At 49.5% G+C, this 19,850-nt stretch overlaps 1 pseudogene; it reads right to left on the bottom strand.

The window, feature by feature from the left end:
- Positions 1–1,863: 1,863 nt before the first annotated feature.
- LOC120702255 lies at positions 1,864–19,845 on the bottom strand (annotated as a pseudogene).
- Between the last annotated feature and the right edge of the window lie 5 nt (positions 19,846–19,850).

Below are 19,850 nucleotides of genomic sequence, written 5' to 3'. Positions count from 1 at the left end.
AGTTCCGTGAACTTGTTAGGAAAGATAGGTGCTCGAATGCCAAAGCACCAAGCACCTTCGCATAACCTTCCAAGCCACATAGGAGTCATAAGCCCATGACCACTGTCCACTTGACTGAGACTTTTATGACCCTGACCCATGTACGAATGACCAAAGTACCCTTTGGCTTTGCCTCTTCGATGGGGATTTCACACATGTTGCCGTGCAGACTGCAGAGCGCCGCTGACTAACCACTGGTCCACTGCACAGTGCACACAAGGACTATTAGGGAACGAAACAAAAGTTACTTGCTGACTAACCATTGCACTGACTGCGTTTGGACTCGCGCACTTGTTGACTGATGGTGCGCGTACAAGCGTCCAGCGCCCGCGAGACGAGCAGAAAAACCAAAGCGGCAAGCAACAACCATCCCTCCCTGCAGTCAGATTTGGACAACGATATGACACATTATGCAATCGGAGTAGTTACCAGTTGCATTCAATCATCCTGCTAATGGCCTTGTTTGGTTTTTAGTCTAGAAGTTCTAGAACGGACTTTGACCGCTAATTAAGATTACCGAGATGATCAAATGAGACAAAGGAGCATCCAGCTTCTTGAGGAAATGTAGTGGCAGTGACTGAACTGTTTTGGAGTAAATTAGCAGGGATCACATCTACTTTGCCTAATTTTCAAAAAACATCTACTTTGTTTCAGAACTTAGTCAGAAACAAATCTGAAAAATAATTTTCCATGAATCAACAACGCCTTTCAGGCAACAAATCAAGAGAAACAGTTAAAGAAATTGAAGAGATCAGAATGAACTACATGACACAACCACAACATACAAGCATTAACACCCAGCAATTCATATCAAAAGCAAAATGGAGGAAAGTTCCGAATCAGCATCCAGCATTTCATATCAACTCTGTTCTGCTGGCTTGTCAGCCAACCAGCCAGCAGTGCTTTAATCCTCTAGTCTCCCAGGCTGCGCCGGCCATCTACGCGACGCAACCCCGGATCACCGTGGCACCGACGTGGTGGTGACGCGCTCGTGTGGCATCGATGGCCAATTTCACCGCATGAAGCGTCTTATGCTTTTTGCAATGCTTGGCAGCTGGAAGAAAAACGGCATTTGCAGTTTCGCACTTTTAACTACCTACAAATAAACGGTCATTTTTCCACGGTTGTAAAAAGGGAAGCGCAGAAGTAGCAAGGTTAGTACTCTTTCCGAACCAAATTATTAGTCATTTTGGCATTTATAGATACATAGTCTTTGCTATGTATTTAAATACACGTTAGGTCTACGTGCATTGCAAAATTTATGCGTGTAAAAAATTCAAAATGATTAATAATTTGAAATGGAGGGAGTAACATCCTGTTCTACCAGACATTTTAAAAAAATGTCCTAATGGCTGACGCAAATGCGCTCGAAGGGTGAGAAAGGGTGTGTTTAGTTGGTGAAAAGTTTGAGTTTTGGTACTGTAGCACATTTCGTTGTTACTTGACGAATAATGGCCAATCATGAATTAATTAGGCTTAAAAGATTCATCTCGTGGTAATCAGTTAGACTGTGTAATTAGTTATTTTTTCAACTACATTTAATGCTCCATGCGTGTGTCCGAAGATTCGATGTGACGGATACTGTAGGAATTTTTTTGGAACTAAACAGGGCTGATTTTGAGCTCTGAACCCATACCAAATTACCAATACACACGCCCATCTCGCTATATGTAGTTAAGGTAACTTCAGAAAAGTGCAGGATACATTCTTGTCCATCCGTACTATGAAACTATTGAAGTATGAATACGTGATTGAAACTCAAAACATATTTATTCAACAAAAAAAGAAACTCAAAACATGCAATTCTGACAAGTAGCCCTTTTGTTAAACAGGGCGGCCTGAGCTTGGACTCTCTGAATCTCACTGTCCATAGGCACGGACGCAGGCATCTCTGATCGAGCACAACTCCGCAGCTGCATCCCTCATGGCCATTCTTTGGCACGGCGCCAGCCTACAGCAGCTGAGCCCGACTCTTACGGCAGAAAATAGGCAATCATACGCCGTTTCACGCAGCTCGCTTTCCTCTGAAGATGGCGCAACCCCACCGAACAATGCCTCGTCCAGCAGCAGAGCCGGATCAAGAATCTGCTCCATCTTATCCGGGAACGCCTCGCTGACAAACTCCGGCAGCGTCAGGCCATCTTTGAAAGCTTCGTCGGTCGGCGCCTTCCCGACAAAAATCTCAAGAAGCGTAATCCCAAAGCTGTATACATCACTACAGGTGGAAACCTCCCCTGATATGCCGTATTCTGAACAGTGCAAGAGAAGAGTACTACTAGTTAGACAGGTTAGACAGGTGAAACTGGCACGCAAATGCAATGGTGACAATGGTGGAGTACTACCTGGGGCGACATAGCCAATTGTACCTCTGATGCCGATAGTGCTTTTAGGATCTTCAGAGCCATGGCTTCCTGGATCGAGAAGAAGCTTGGCGAGGCCAAAGTCGCCGATGCAGGCCGTCAAGTCGTCACCGAGGAGAACGTTGCTTGGCTTGAGATCGCAGTGGACGATCGGCGGTTCGCAGCTGCTGTGGAGATAGTTCAGAGCGTCGGCAATGTCCACGGCGATGTTGAACCTCTGGACTACGCTTAGGGCACGCCCTCCCGTGGTGCCAACCAAACCCGGGTGCAGCCACCTGTCTAGGCTGGAGTTGGGCATGAAATCGAACACTAGAGCCCTGAAGTCGTTACCCTTAGCGTCGATGCTGGAGCAGCAGGTGATGATGTTGATCAGGTTGCGGTGCTTGACCCTCCGCAGAGCCTCGCATTCCGACAGGAAGGTCTTGGGAGCGCCGACTTGCTGGAGATGGAACACCTTCACTGCCACGGGCACATCCTGGAGCTCAGAGCTCCCCTTCGCCTTCAGTGACAGGGTCCCTCGGTAGACGGATCCGTACTTCCCGGCGCCGATGAGGTTGCCATTGGAGAAGTCTACAGTTGCTTTTGCCAGCTCGGAGTAAGAGACTCTTGGGTAATTGTTGCCGTTGATCATGCTCCGAGCTGTGGTGTCTGCAATCCTCGACCTCCTCCGGCGGCACCGGAGTAGAACAAACAGCACGGCGAGGCAGCAGAGAGCCAACCCAACGATGGGCAGCGCGATCCTGAGAAGCAGGTGACCGGGCCGGGTGGTCGTCTTGGCCGGCCGGCAAGGCGGCAAACGTTGCCGCGCGGCGCCGCCGCAGAGCGCCCAGTTGCCGGCCATCTTGAACCCGGCCGTGCTCGCGAACACGCCGAGCTTAGGGACCTGGCCCTCGAGGTGGTTGTAAGACACGTCGAGCTCGACCAGCGAGCTCACGTTCTCCAATCCCGCCGGACAGGTCGTTCCGTGACAGGTACAGCTCCTGGAGCCCTGGCATCTGGCTGAGCTGCGGCGGGATGCTTCCTGCCAATCTGTTGCCTGTGCAGGTTCAGCCTCCTGAGCCCCTTCAACCTGCTCAGCGACGACGGGATGCTTCCGGTGAAGAGATTGCTGTCCAAGTTCAGAAACTCCAGGCTCTGGCAGCTCCCGAGCTCGGCCGGCACCTCGCCGGAGAAGCGGTTTCCGGACAGTGCCATGATCGCAAGCTGCCCGAGCTGGCCGACTTCGTGAGGGAGGCGGCCATCGAGCTGGTTATCCGACAGGTCCATCGCGAATGACAACGATCGCAGGCTGAAGAGTTCTTTGGGGATGTGGCCGGTGAGCTTGTTGCCGGAGAGGTCGATCAGTGTAAGCTGCTGGAGGCCGCCGACGCTGGAAGGGATCGATCCGTTCAGAAAGTCGCTGCTCAGGTCCAGGCTTAGAAGCTGCGAGAGGTTGCCAATGGCGGATGGCACCGGCCCGGTTAGCCTGTTCTGCTGCAACCTCAATTCTAGGAGATTCTTCAGCTTCCCAATGCCTTCCGGGATCTCGCCGGCGAGGAGGTTGGAGTGGACATCCAACTTCTGCAGGCCGAAGAGATTCCCGATGCCTGACGGCATTACGCCGGATATGCTGTTGCCGGCGAGGTTCAGCGTCTGGAGCTGCGGCGAGAGGCGGGAGATGGAGCCTGGCATCGCGCCGCCGAACTTGTTGCCGTCGAGGTAGATCTCGACCAGGGCGCTGCAGTTGGCTAAGCCCTCGAGGAACTCCCAGCCGCCGGCGTCGCTGGCCGTGAGCTTGTTGTTGGAGAGCTCGAGCGACTCCACGCAGAGGCTGCCGATCTCCGGTGGCATGCGACCGGTGAAGCTGTTGTTGGCGAGGCTGATGGCCTGCAGGTTGGACGCCATGGCGAGCGACGCCGGGATCGGCCCGCTCAGGTTGTTCCCGCCGAGGAAGAGGAGCTCAAGATCCGGCCAGCGCGCGCCCGCGCCGGCGGGGAGCTCCCCGCGGAACATGTTGTTGGCGAGGGAGAAGCGTTGCAGCGACGACATGTTGAAGAAGCCCGGCGGGATCTCCCCGGTGAGGCGGTTCTGGTAGACGTTGAAGAACCGGAGGTCGGGCAGGCGCGCGAGGCCGTCGGGGATGCCGCCCTCGAGGAGGTTCTCGTCGAGCTGGAGCTTCCGGATCCTCGTGAGGTTGCCGAGCGACGGCGGGATGCGGCCGGAGAGCGAGTTGTGGCTGAGCCTGTGACAGAACCGCCAAATTAAAACTCAAATTAAGCTAAATGGCCATCATTTGAACACATCAGGCACATTTGGCTTAACGGTTTAATTTGACAGTCCTTTCGAAACCGACATTCCGATCGAAACAAACACCAGTAGTCCCACGCGAAGGTGAGCGCAGGCAGTACAAATATGACGAGTACATATAAATACGATTACAATACTGAGTGGAGTACACTAAGTTCTACAGACCTGGTTTAATTACATATGTAATATACAAGAGCAACTTTATTTTAAAACAAGACCAATATAGAAACCTGACGTCTATATTACACAAAGTGCCGTATCGAATCACACACTCAGCCCACGGGTGTGTGATTTGGAAACTAGCAATGACTAAGCATCTGATCCGGCCACCTCCCAACCATCCGCGCCCAGCTGTATAAATTTAGCACAACACGGGCAGAAGTCTACGTCTTGGGGTCCTGAAATAATAATGGTGGCAACAAACCCTGAGTATTCTAATACTCAGCAAGGCTTACCCGACCAGGGGTATACATAGCCCCTATATCTAGACATGTACGGCTTTCTGGCTCATAGTTGTTTTGCAGAAAAAGCATCTATAATTAAATCCTTACTTTCAATGTTTTAGCCTCATATTCTATGTAGAAAGACTCTCATCTAATGTTGGCCTAACTAAAACAATCATGTTGGAGCATTACAATAACAATTCGAAATAATTCCATCATGTATCACTAATATTTCTAATACATTTCTACGTGGCGACAAAGAGATCAAGGCCCTCATAACCGCGAGACACGGCGAATCGATCCGATTTAACCTTGCAAGGTGGACCTAACCAACACGGCACGTATTTGCCCCGTCGGACAATACAAACCAACCATTCCCCTCCCCGCCCCGAACTACAGAACCGCCCCACCTACATATAGTCAGCCGGGCTCAACGAGAGACCACCAAAAGTAAACATATGCATCCCAATTCTCCGCGACTACCCGACTCGCCCTAAGGGGTGGTGATGAAGTTCTGTACTTTCGAAACAAGGCAGTACTCGGCTTACCGGTTTCGACTACCTCCTACTCCCGGCATGCGGTTAGTACAATTCAATCCCCGATCAGCACTGCCACAACGACCGGTCCTTGATCGACACAGGCGGAGCTAAGACAACCAGGAACCCTGTCCTGCTGCCATACCTAAACATCATCACTCTCCGCCCGGTCTCACAATTCCATATCACTTTCAATAACTCAGATACTGTAACATAACTATACATATAACTTTATATCTCGCGAGTAACTGGAAATTACTCGTCTTCTAAACATCCTATATCTCGCGAGTGACAAGCAGTCACCCGACTTCTATCGATACTTATTAAGCATAGCGTTACTATCGCCCTATACATACTAGTACAACTCAAGGAACTACGGATCATGCAACTAGGTTTCAAATCAACTCCTAAAACGTAATGCATAAGTAATAGTAACATATATGGATGTCATAATTTTAAAATACTAGGACATGCACCGGGGCTTGCCTGTGGGCTGCTGCTCAGAGCTAGTGTCCACTGGGCCTTGGGCCGGGTCGTCACGAAACGCCTGCGGGGCTGGCTCCGTCTGCTCCTGCGGCTCCGCGATCACCTCGTATACGACTTCCTCGGTCGCGGATTCTATATGCATGCATATGAGACAATGAGTAAAAGCAATCATGAATTTGCCATTAGAAGATAAACATTAACAAATTAACAATTTACATAAAAGGATACAAATATAGTGATAAATAACTTTAACCCTAAGTGCTAGGAACAATTAAAAGCTAAATTATCAATTAGAGCATGATTTATTATAAAACGAAATATGACTAACAAAGACATTATTATTTGCCTCTTATAATTTGCATAAAAATCTACATGTAAAATAAATATTATTATACCTATACACATAATTAAGTTTGGGTTACATATTATATTCATATACTAAAATAGGTCCTATGTGTATGAAAATTTTATGGTGGATCACTCATGTTTAAAGTAAGCTACTTCAAAAATTTCATAATTTTTAGATTAACAAATCTATAGAAACTAATTAAGCATGACTAAACACAATCTAAATTCTTGCAGGGGTAAAAATGTCATTTTGCCACTGTGGATATTTTTCCTCTATAGATATTACTCTAACAAATCCAACAAAATTTATTTCATATTTTTCGCATTTTTCCTTGAATTTATACGGAATTTACAATTCACAGTCGAATTAAACACAAAATAAATAAAATCCCCCCCCCCCTACCCCACTGACCAGCGGGCCCCACTGGTCAGTGGGAGGGGTTTCTTCCCCACCCGGCAGCGCACGCGCCGTGGCGGGCGGCGGCGCGCAGGCTCCAGGCCGAGCGGCCCGCGGCGGCGGCTGGCCGGCGGCGGCCCGCGCGGCGGCGCGGCTACAGCAGCGCCGTGGGGCCCGCGTGCGCGACCCAGAGCGGCGGGGTGGCCAGCGGCTGCGGTGCCCTAACGGCGGCGCGAAACAGGGGAAGCGGCGGCGCGCTTGTGCCGGCGGCGGCGGAGCCAGGCGGCGGCGGAGCTGCGCGGGGTGAGCACTAGCGCGGCTAGGCGACTCCGGTGCGCGCGCACGGGTGGCGTGGGGCGGCGCGCAGCGTGGTCCGCGGCGTACGGCGGCGGCAAGCACGGCGGCCGGCGGCGGCATGGCGTGGAACGCGCGTGGAAACCTCGCGAACGCGGAGGAACGTGGAGAGCATGAGCACCAGTGGCTCACCTAGGGTCGATTTGAGCCGTCAAGCGACGAAAACGATGGTCGGATGAGGGAGTTCGACGGCGACCAGAGCTCCGAGTGGCTTTAATGGCTGGCGGCCGGGAAACCTCCGATTTCCGATGAAGCAGGGGTCGTGGCTAGGATTGAAGGGGTTGGGAAGGTCGCTAGAGAGGTGGAGGAGCTTTGGGTGAAGTGGATTTGGAATTCGTGGAGCGGAGCTCGCGAATCGGTCCGACGAATGCGAGGAGCTTCAAGAGCCGTTCATGGCGAACGCAGGGAGGAGAAAGAGAGGAACGGGAGCGTGAACGAGAGTGAAGGCAGGTGGCGAGCTCGGGAGACGTCGTGGGCGACTTGGCGGCGTCACCGACGGCCGGGAAACCGGGATCAGGCTCCACGACGACACGCACGGCGGGGAGCTTCGGGAGACCGCCATTACTGCGACGTGCAGCACAGGAAGAAGTATGGGAGAGGGGAGGGAGAGACTGACATGTGGGGGCCACGTGTAAGATTTGATTTTTATTAAATCTCTAATTTTTGGATTGTTACAATCCTTCCCCCTAAAAGAAATCTCGTCCCGAGATTTAGGAGAAAAGTGCCGAATTGAAAGGAAGTCGGAAAATCATATACCTTGATATAATTGGAGCAACTCAGGACATTTGGATTGAACAAATTCCTCCGTTTCCCAGGTAGCTTCTCGCTCTGAGTGATTACTCCATTGTACCTTATAGAAATTGCTGGTTTGATTTCGAGTGACCCGAGTCTTGTGATCAACAATTTTCACTGGATGCTCTGGATAGACAAGATCGGGCTCCACTTGTAACTTTTCTATGTCCATTATCTTGTCTGGAACACGGAGGCATTTCCTGAGCTGGGAGACATGGAATATATTATGAACTGCGGATAATTGGGCAGGAAGTTCCAGGCGATATGCTACTGGCCCACATCGCTCAATGATAGGAAAAGGCCCAACATAGCGAGGGGCGAGCTTTCCCTTCACACCGAACCGTTGGACTCCTCTCATTGGAGATACCCGTAAATAGACATGATCTCCCGCTTGGAACGAGATCGCTTGACGTTTCTTGTCCGCATAGCTTTTCTGCCGGGATTGGGCTATTTTTAAGTTCTCCTGTATAACCCGGACTTGTTCTTCCGCCTCACTAACCATATCAGGGCCGAATACATTTCTCTCACCGGTTTCTGACCAATTCAATGGAGTTCTACACCTTCGCCCATATAACGCCTCAAAAGGAGCCATCCTGATGCTCTCTTGATAGCTATTATTATAAGCGAACTCAGCTAAGGGTAGAGATTCATCCCACTTCTGACTGTAGGTGAGTGCACATGCTCTAAGCATATCCTCCAGAATCTGGTTAATTCTCTCTGTCTGACCATCTGTCTGAGGATGATAGGCCGAACTACGGATCAGTTGAGTGCCCAGAGCGGCGTGAAAGTGCTCCCAGAACCGAGCAATGAACTGAGTGCCCCGGTCCGAAATAATTGTCTTTGGAATCCCATGAAGACTCACAATACGGTCCATATACAGCTGAGCGTATTGCTTCGCTGTATGTGTGGTCTTTACCGGTAGAAAATGGGCCGACTTGGTGAGGCGATCCACAATAACCCATATCGAGTCATACCCCTTGGAAGTTTTGGGTAAGCCGACTATGAAATCCATACTGATGTCCTCCCATTTCCAGGATGGAATACTCAAAGGCTGAAGAGGACCTGCGGCTTTTAAATGGCTCGCTTTGACCCTTCTACAGGTGTCACATTCAGACACATATTTAGCAATCTCCCGCTTCATTCTTGTCCACCAGAATCGTTGCTTCAAATCTTGATACATTTTATTGCTGCCCGGGTGGATAGAATACCTAGAGAGATGAGCTTCATCAAAGATTTGTTTTCGGAGTTCTAAATCTTTAGGTACCACCAAACGATCCTTGAACCATAGAATTCCAGCCTCATCTAAATGAAAACACTTCACCCCCGGATCATTTTCCGCAAGTCTTTGGCGAATCCTTTCCATCCCGACATTATGTTTTTGAGCAGAAATAATCCGATCTCGAAGAGTAGGTGAAAGGACTAAATTATCAAGACTGCCTTGCGTGATGATCCCCAAGTTTAATTTTTCCAGTTCATAACAAAGGGTTTCATTAAAAGGCACAATAGACAGGCAGTTGCACTGAGCCTTGCGGCTTAAAGCATCTGCTACCACATTGGCCTTACCCGGGTGATAATGAATCTCCAAATCATAATCCTTAATCAATTCCAACCATCGCCTTTGGCGTAGATTTAGCTCATTCTGGGTGAAGATATACTTGAGACTTTTATGGTCCGTATATATATGAACAGGATTGCCCAGAAGGTAATGACGCCAGATCTTCAAAGCATGAACCACTGCTGCTAGTTCTAAATCATGAGTGGCATAATTTTCCTCATGTCGCCGGAGTGCTCGTGAAGCATAAGCAATTACTCGACGGTCTTGCATGAGGACACAACCTAAACCCGTACCTGATGCATCACAATATACATCAAAGGGTCGAGTAATATCAGGTTGGGCTAAAACAGGGGCAGATGTCAATAGTTTCCTCAAGGTCAGAAAAGCCTGATCACATTTATCGTTCCAATTAAATTTCACCCCTTTCTTGAGCAACTCAGTCATGGGCTTAGCAATTTTTGAAAAATCCGGAACAAACCGCCGGTAATATCCTGCTAGCCCAAGAAAACTCCGAATTTCCGAAACAGATGTAGGTGCTTCCCAATTCAAAACATCTTGGATTTTACTAGGGTCAACAGAAATTCCATCTTCTGATATAACATGACCCAGGAATGGAACCTTCTTCAGCCAGAACTCACACTTAGTGAATTTGGCATACAACTCGTGTTCCCGAAGACGCTGGAGAACAATGCGAAGATGCTCAGCATGTTCTTCTTCATTCTTGGAATATATAAGAATGTCGTCAATGAAAACCACGACAAACTTATCTAACTCGGGCATAAACACCGAGTTCATGAGATACATGAAATGAGCTGGGGCATTCGTCAATCCAAATGACATAACGAGATATTCATAAAGCCCATATCGTGTGGAGAAAGCTGTCTTTGGGATATCTTCGAGCCTAATTTTTATTTGATGATAGCCCGATCGAAGATCAATTTTGGAGAATACTTTGGCCCCGACTAACTGATCAAACAAAATATCAATTCGGGGAAGTGGATATTTGTTTTTGATAGTGACAGCATTCAAAGGCCGATAGTCCACGCACAACCTGAGGCTTTGATCTTTCTTTTTAACAAAGAGCGCTGGACAGCCCCAAGGTGAAGTGCTAGGACGGATATAACCCTTATCAAGCAACTCCTGCAATTGCTTCTTTAGTTCTGCTAACTCATTGGGTGGCATACGATAAGGTCTTCTAGCAATTGGTGCCGTTCCCGGTTGCAATTCAATGGCAAACTCTATCTTACGGTCAGGTGGCATGCCTGGTAAGTCATCCGGAAAAACATCCGGGTATTCACACACCACTGGTATTTCAACCAGACTTTTGGCCTTAACCTGATTCACCGTATGAGTTAAAGACGCATGGTTCATGAGATGCAAGGCCATAGAACCATGGGTGGTAGAATTGATGTGCACAGTTTGCGAAAGAGTGTCCAATAGAACTCCGTGTAATTTCATCCAATTCATGCCAAGTATAATATCCACTCTCTGAGCTGGTAACAAGATCAAATGAGTGGTAAAAACTTTTTCTTGGAGCTGCAAAGGTACTTGTTTAGCAGTTTGATTCGTTATTAATGGCCCTCCGGGTGAATGAATATTGTATGATATCGCCATGCTTTCTATCTCCAACCCAAGTCTCATAGCACACTCTTTACTAATAAATGTGTGTGATGCACCCGAATCAAATAATATGGTAACAGGGTGATTATGAACTGAAAACATACCCGCCATCACTTGAGCTCCCTCAGGAACATCCTCTAGCGTGGTATAATGCACGCGTCCTGGCTTGAAATGAGCCACTTTCGGCTTCTGATTGTGCTGATTAGAACCCTGAACTTGTTTAGGTGGCATAGGGCATTCACGTGCAAAATGACCAACTTGACCACAGTTGTAACAGGGAGGAAAATTAGGGCGTACACCCTGCGGCTGCACCCACGTCTTCTGCACATTCTGCTGAGGCACCGGAGATCTGGCTACCCCTTGAGGCTGTGGGTACTGATGTGGTCTATATCCCGACTGGTACTGTGTTGGCCGATAACCCGACTGCTGTTGTGGAGGCCGATATGTGGCCTGATACTGTACTGGTCGGTACACCGGCCGATGCTGATAAGGTGCACGAGGGGGTCCGGTCTGAATTATACGAAACCTCTGGTTTGCTTGACTAGAAGATCCACCCACCGGTGCCTTCCTCTTTTTCTCTGCTTGGTGAGCTATACGGGCGTCCTCTTGAGTGATAGCCCCATTGACCAGCTCACTAAAAGTGTTGAATTTGAACATGATCAAGCGCTCCTGGAGCTTGCTGCTAAGCCCCTGCCTGAAACATGCTTGTTTCTTTTCATCTGTTTCCACATGATATCCAGCATATTGAGACAAGGTGTTGAAGGCTTGTGCGTATTGCGTCACAGTATTATTGCCCTGTTTCAGAGCCAAAAACTCATTGAGCTTCCTGCGAATCACCCCTGCAGGGATATGATGTGCCCTGAAAGCTTCCTTGAACTCATCCCAAGAAAACCGAGTGCCAGCAGGGAACATAGCTACGTGATTATCCCACCACGTACGTGCAGGACCTCTGAGCTGCTGAGCTGCAAATGATGCCTTGTCATTGTCATCATACTGATATAGAGTGAACTTGGACTCAATGGTCCGGAGCCAACTGTCAGCTTCCAGTGGCTCATCCGCCTTATGGAAAAGCGGTGGCTGAGTGCCCAAGAACTCCTGATACCCAGGGACAGGCGGCTGGTGATGATTATGATTTCCATGCCGCGGTGCAGCACCCTGATGAACGAGCTGACGGAGCAGTTCCGTCTGTTCATCGCGCCCAGTCAACATGGCCGCGATTGCCTCAACCAAATTGGGAGGCGGTGGCAGCGCATTAGCACTATTGGGCGCAGAGGAGTCATTATCGGTGTTCGGCATTCTGCAATTAATCATGAATTGATTAGTCCCAATACCTTGATTAAATTCAATAATCATGATAGCAACTAATATTCAATTCATGAAAAATGCTGAATTTAGAACACCGATTAAATAACTCAACAATTGTATCGCCACTTTTATGGCCCAAAATGGAAATAAGAATAACTGGATCATGCATGAGGGAGGTAAAACCATTTTTGCATCAACTAGTGAATACAAAATAGGCCCCAACAAAATCTCAATATCACAAATCTTCGCGGTATAAATTTGACAGTATCTCCCAAACTATACGTCCAAAAATTCATAACTTTTGCAAGTGAGTGGTTATCGGAATACTCTACAACTTTTGTATAACGCGCGTTTACCGCATGGACTGTCTTCACGAATTTTTACATACTAAACTTCGGAATTACCATAAGTCGAACGCTAAAATGATATTTTACAATGGGATTACACACCTACAAACTCAGTCCAAACATATACAAACCATCGTCCTATCTTACATCAGAGTTATTCTATCATACTACAAGATCTAGTTGTCTCTCATACATTTACCAAACTACAATACTATGTCAACCCTAACTACATCCAAAGTCCAACTACTCAACGCGGCGGCTGGTACTCAAAGACACGCTCAACCTCGATCCCACGCGCGCGTAGCTCCTCCTGCAGGCGTCCCACGTTCTGCTCGTTCACTAAGATGGCTGTGGACCCTGCCTGAGGTGGAACGTCGTTCTGACCGACGGAACTCGCTGCATCAGACATCTCCTGAGGCCCAACTCCTGACTCAACACCTGACACCTGAGGTGGTGGCTCAGGTGGGGCTGCGGCCTGCTGCTGCTGAAGCTGCAACTGGTGCACGTTCCCTAGTGCAACCTGAAGCGCGTCCTGCAAGTGGTCAGCTAGAGCCTCCTGGTCGTCCACCTGCTCAGTCAACTCCTCAATCTGCTGAGCCTGCTCCGCTAGCTGCTCTGTCTGCTCCGCTAGCTGCTGTGACTGCTCCTCTAGCTGCTGTGACTGCTCCAAAATCTGCTGAGCCTGCTCAACTATCCTCTGCTCCTGCTCCCAGAACTGCTGTGCCAACCCCACTACCTGCTGACTCTGCTCTGCGAGCTGCTGGCTCTGTCCTAAGATCTGCTGAGTCTGCTCCTGTGCTGTAGCGTGGGCTGTCCGGAGTCCCTGCCGGTAGAGGGTGTTCTCACTCCTAAACTGGTCGCACACCCCCAACATTCCGGCAGCGTAGCGGGCGATCCTGGCCAAAGCTGGGACGTGGCCTGGAAGAGTAGAGTCCAACAGAAGAGAGAACCGCTGCCTCGAGTACTCAGAAGTCACTCTGACAGGAAAACCAACCGTCGAAGCAGAGTAACTCGCAAAAATGGGCTCCTGCTCACAAAACTGGGTAATAGCCATCGCAGCTGCACGATCCCAGACGCTCAAAATCTCAGCACCCTCAGTGTGCACCTCCCAAGGGTCTGACGGAAAGAGACCGAGGCGTGCCGGAACTCGCAGGCGAGCCTCCCAACCAGAGATGGCCCCCTCGGAAGACACGCGACCGTAGTACTGGGGAGGCTCGGTGTGGCCAAACTCCTGGAGCACCTCCCACAGCAACACGGGAAGGCCCTCACGGTGAAGACAAGTGGAACGCACCCACCCGTCCTCGTCAAAGTGGAAGTCCGACAAGGCTGCCATCTGCGAAAAACGCCGACAGCGGTAAGGAACATTCCCAAAAGAAAATACAAACTCATAACTTATAAAACGGTAAATACTTACAACACTCTGGAAAAACAAAACTCTTTTAATTTCAAACTTCCAACAAAAGTTCACAACCCAAATCACTCGCTAACCCACTATTATAATGCAATGAATGGTATTATGCATGATCGTCCTACGTCGCCCTTCCAACAAAATTTGCCGACAATAATAGGGCAATATACGTGAGCTTTCGGTGGCAACATACGCTCTCAATTATATAATCGATTTCTACACGCCTTAACTTACGCGTTCGTTTGTTAGTGTACCTGCAGAAAGCACATGATATACAGATATATGCATATATCCACGACTGGACCCTTCGTGCCAGCACACACGAACGGCCCCCATGTGTCCTACGCCACATGGGTAACGCATATGCAGTTGCCCACATATTCACACATACATCACCATCCACTATAGAGATGGCGCCCATGCGTTTAACACTGCATGGACAGCGTTGCATACGTTACCGAGGCAACGTATTCACTTCCCGTACAAATCGCCTTACGGGACACCCAAGGGTAAACGTGTCCCAAGGTACACGGTCATAACCAATCGCATGACAGATTTACATCTCGTAACATTGCCTTACGAGATGGCCGTGATTGCAATCACACGGTGGGAAGTCCGCACTCCATATCAGGCGGCAGATAGCGACAGGCTCATTTGAATGGAGCCTTATCACCTCCTCGTATGCTCATCATACGGGACCCGCGCACGTATGAAACACGTGGGCTATTCTAAGGACTACCAAGAATGCTCACCTTGCTTACCTCAGCGTAGGTGCGTCGTTACAATATTAAGTAAGGGTTGTGCAAGAAATTAAGGTTTAACCGAAAGAAATGTGCTGGAAGTCAGTGAATATAAATATTGCCACCAATTTATAAATAACCAAATACTATATAGTGCTTAATACGGATTTCATCGTAAAGCGCGACTGAAACGACTTTCCTCATACCCCAGAAATTCGTTTTTAATTTTGAAAGTCTAGAAAATAGTCACATCCGTACCACCCCTGGTGTATTTCGGCTCTGATACCAGCTGTGACAGAACCGCCAAATTAAAACTCAAATTAAGCTAAATGGCCATCATTTGAACACATCAGGCACATTTGGCTTAACGGTTTAATTTGACAGTCCTTTCGAAACCGACATTCCGATCGAAACAAACACCAGTAGTCCCACGCGAAGGTGAGCGCAGGCAGTACAAATATGACGAGTACATATAAATACGATTACAATACTGAGTGGAGTACACTAAGTTCTACAGACCTGGTTTAATTACATATGTAATATACAAGAGCAACTTTATTTTAAAACAAGACCAATATAGAAACCTGACGTCTATATTACACAAAGTGCCGTATCGAATCACACACTCAGCCCACGGGTGTGTGATTTGGAAACTAGCAATGACTAAGCATCTGATCCGGCCACCTCCCAACCATCCGCGCCCAGCTGTATAAATTTAGCACAACACGGGCAGAAGTCTACGTCTTGGGGTCCTGAAATAATAATGGTGGCAACAAACCCTGAGTATTCTAATACTCAGCAAGGCTTACCCGACCAGGGGTATACATAGCCCCTATATCTAGACATGTACGGCTTTCTGGCTCATAGTTGTTTTGCAGAAAAAGCATCTATAATTAAATCCTTACTTTCAATGTTTTAGCCTCATATTCTATGTAGAAAGACTCTCATCTAATGTTGGCCTAACTAAAACAATCATGTTGGAGCATTACAATAACAATTCGAAATAATTCCATCATGTATCACTAATATTTCTAATACATTTCTACGTGGCGACAAAGAGATCAAGGCCCTCATAACCGCGAGACACGGCGAATCGATCCGATTTAACCTTGCAAGGTGGACCTAACCAACACGGCACGTATTTGCCCCGTCGGACAATACAAACCAACCATTCCCCTCCCCGCCCCGAACTACAGAACCGCCCCACCTACATATAGTCAGCCGGGCTCAACGAGAGACCACCAAAAGTAAACATATGCATCCCAATTCTCCGCGACTACCCGACTCGCCCTAAGGGGTGGTGATGAAGTTCTGTACTTTCGAAACAAGGCAGTACTCGGCTTACCGGTTTCGACTACCTCCTACTCCCGGCATGCGGTTAGTACAATTCAATCCCCGATCAGCACTGCCACAACGACCGGTCCTTGATCGACACAGGCGGAGCTAAGACAACCAGGAACCCTGTCCTGCTGCCATACCTAAACATCATCACTCTCCGCCCGGTCTCACAATTCCATATCACTTTCAATAACTCAGATACTGTAACATAACTATACATATAACTTTATATCTCGCGAGTAACTGGAAATTACTCGTCTTCTAAACATCCTATATCTCGCGAGTGACAAGCAGTCACCCGACTTCTATCGATACTTATTAAGCATAGCGTTACTATCGCCCTATACATACTAGTACAACTCAAGGAACTACGGATCATGCAACTAGGTTTCAAATCAACTCCTAAAACGTAATGCATAAGTAATAGTAACATATATGGATGTCATAATTTTAAAATACTAGGACATGCACCGGGGCTTGCCTGTGGGCTGCTGCTCAGAGCTAGTGTCCACTGGGCCTTGGGCCGGGTCGTCACGAAACGCCTGCGGGGCTGGCTCCGTCTGCTCCTGCGGCTCCGCGATCACCTCGTATACGACTTCCTCGGTCGCGGATTCTATATGCATGCATATGAGACAATGAGTAAAAGCAATCATGAATTTGCCATTAGAAGATAAACATTAACAAATTAACAATTTACATAAAAGGATACAAATATAGTGATAAATAACTTTAACCCTAAGTGCTAGGAACAATTAAAAGCTAAATTATCAATTAGAGCATGATTTATTATAAAACGAAATATGACTAACAAAGACATTATTATTTGCCTCTTATAATTTGCATAAAAATCTACATGTAAAATAAATATTATTATACCTATACACATAATTAAGTTTGGGTTACATATTATATTCATATACTAAAATAGGTCCTATGTGTATGAAAATTTTATGGTGGATCACTCATGTTTAAAGTAAGCTACTTCAAAAATTTCATAATTTTTAGATTAACAAATCTATAGAAACTAATTAAGCATGACTAAACACAATCTAAATTCTTGCAGGGGTAAAAATGTCATTTTGCCACTGTGGATATTTTTCCTCTATAGATATTACTCTAACAAATCCAACAAAATTTATTTCATATTTTTCGCATTTTTCCTTGAATTTATACGGAATTTACAATTCACAGTCGAATTAAACACAAAATAAATAAAATCCCCCCCCCTACCCCACTGACCAGCGGGCCCCACTGGTCAGTGGGAGGGGTTTCTTCCCCACCCGGCAGCGCACGCGCCGTGGCGGGCGGCGGCGCGCAGGCTCCAGGCCGAGCGGCCCGCGGCGGCGGCTGGCCGGCGGCGGCCCGCGCGGCGGCGCGGCTACAGCAGCGCCGTGGGGCCCGCGTGCGCGACCCAGAGCGGCGGGGTGGCCAGCGGCTGCGGTGCCCTAACGGCGGCGCGAAACAGGGGAAGCGGCGGCGCGCTTGTGCCGGCGGCGGCGGAGCCAGGCGGCGGCGGAGCTGCGCGGGGTGAGCACTAGCGCGGCTAGGCGACTCCGGTGCGCGCGCACGGGTGGCGTGGGGCGGCGCGCAGCGTGGTCCGCGGCGTACGGCGGCGGCAAGCACGGCGGCCGGCGGCGGCATGGCGTGGAACGCGCGTGGAAACCTCGCGAACGCGGAGGAACGTGGAGAGCATGAGCACCAGTGGCTCACCTAGGGTCGATTTGAGCCGTCAAGCGACGAAAACGATGGTCGGATGAGGGAGTTCGACGGCGACCAGAGCTCCGAGCGGCTTTAATGGCTGGCGGCCGGGAAACCTCCGATTTCCGATGAAGCAGGGGTCGTGGCTAGGATTGAAGGGGTTGGGAAGGTCGCTAGAGAGGTGGAGGAGCTTTGGGTGAAGTGGATTTGGAATTCGTGGAGCGGAGCTCGCGAATCGGTCCGACGAATGCGAGGAGCTTCAAGAGCCGTTCATGGCGAACGCAGGGAGGAGAAAGAGAGGAACGGGAGCGTGAACGAGAGTGAAGGCAGGTGGCGAGCTCGGGAGACGTCGTGGGCGACTTGGCGGCGTCACCGACGGCCGGGAAACCGGGATCAGGCTCCACGACGACACGCACGGCGGGGAGCTTCGGGAGACCGCCATTACTGCGACGTGCAGCACAGGAAGAAGTATGGGAGAGGGGAGGGAGAGACTGACATGTGGGGGCCACGTGTAAGATTTGATTTTTATTAAATCTCTAATTTTTGGATTGTTACAGAGCCCGAGGACGGTGAGGTTCTGCAGCGCGCCGAGCCACCCCGGGACGCCGCCGGTGAGGTGGTTGTTGTTGAGGAAGGCGACGGCGAGGGCGGTGCAGTTGCGGAGCGCGCCGGGTATCTCGCCAGTGAACGCGTTGTCGCAGAGGCTGAGGTACGTGAGGCGCCGGAGCCGGCCGAGGCTCGCCGGGATGCTGCCGGAGACGCCGTTGTCGGTGAGGTTGAAGACCCTGAGGTGCTCCATGTCGCCGACGGCCGGGGAGAGCCTCCCAGTGAGGCCGTGCGCGGACACGTCCAGCGATGTGACGCGCCCCGCGGTGCAGCTCACGCCCGGCCACCGGCAGAAGTGCACCGTGTCGTTCCACGACCGGAGCTTGCCGGACGGGTCCGACACGCCGGCTTTGAACGCCAGCAGCGCGTCCCGGTCGGTACCTGCCGCCGCCGCCAGTGCGGCCAGTTGCAAGAGCAGCAGCAGCGCCAACGCCATGAACCCCACTCCAGCTCCCGTAGCAGTTTTCTGTAGGTAGTAGCTTGCACTTGCAGTTGCAGCTTCCAAGCTTGTCAAGCTGCGCCACTTTTTATAGAGGGGCGAGCACGATCGTCCGCTTGGATTCCGGCAGGTGGGCGGCGCCGGCGCTGTCGGCTTCGCTGCACAGCTAGTACCACGCCAGGTCGCCGGGACACGTCGCAATCCGGCACTTGACTGAGAGTCCAAAACATAGCGGTCGATTGTAACACTTTATTTTTGTCTTGTTTGGGCTGAATTTTTGTTCAGAAGCTTCAAAGCAGTGGCTAGTGGCGTCTACTGAGTGTTAAAAAACAATAGGTAAGCTTGTTTATGGCAGTGACACGGTGTTTGGCATTATCATGTAGTACACTTAATCATCTAACAGTTGAGACCAGTATCTGAAACTGCAAAGCAGGAGTGCCCCATCTGATGGAGGTTCAATAGCTTGGAATGTTTTTGCTCGCAATTATTGCACGCTGATCTAAATTTCTTTCCTGTTTTAAGGCGGCTTACTGTCGCTGACCGAGCGCTCACTCATTAGAGGATGGGGATTTTGTGCTCGGGATCACATGGGATGATGGGAGATGCAGCCAGTCACGGAGACACGGAGGGAGCAGGAGAAATGAGCTGTTGTGTTGGTCACTTGGTCGTTGCGAGAAAAGGCCCACTTTCTTAGTGGGCCACTAGGACTAACCACATTTGGCCCAGTTGTAGCACCACTTTGGCCCATTTGGT

Source organism: Panicum virgatum, chromosome 4K, assembly GCF_016808335.1.
Source record: "Panicum virgatum strain AP13 chromosome 4K, P.virgatum_v5, whole genome shotgun sequence".
In the NCBI taxonomy this organism is placed as follows: domain Eukaryota; kingdom Viridiplantae; phylum Streptophyta; class Magnoliopsida; order Poales; family Poaceae; genus Panicum; species Panicum virgatum.
This window is presented reverse-complemented; position numbering and strand designations above follow the sequence as displayed.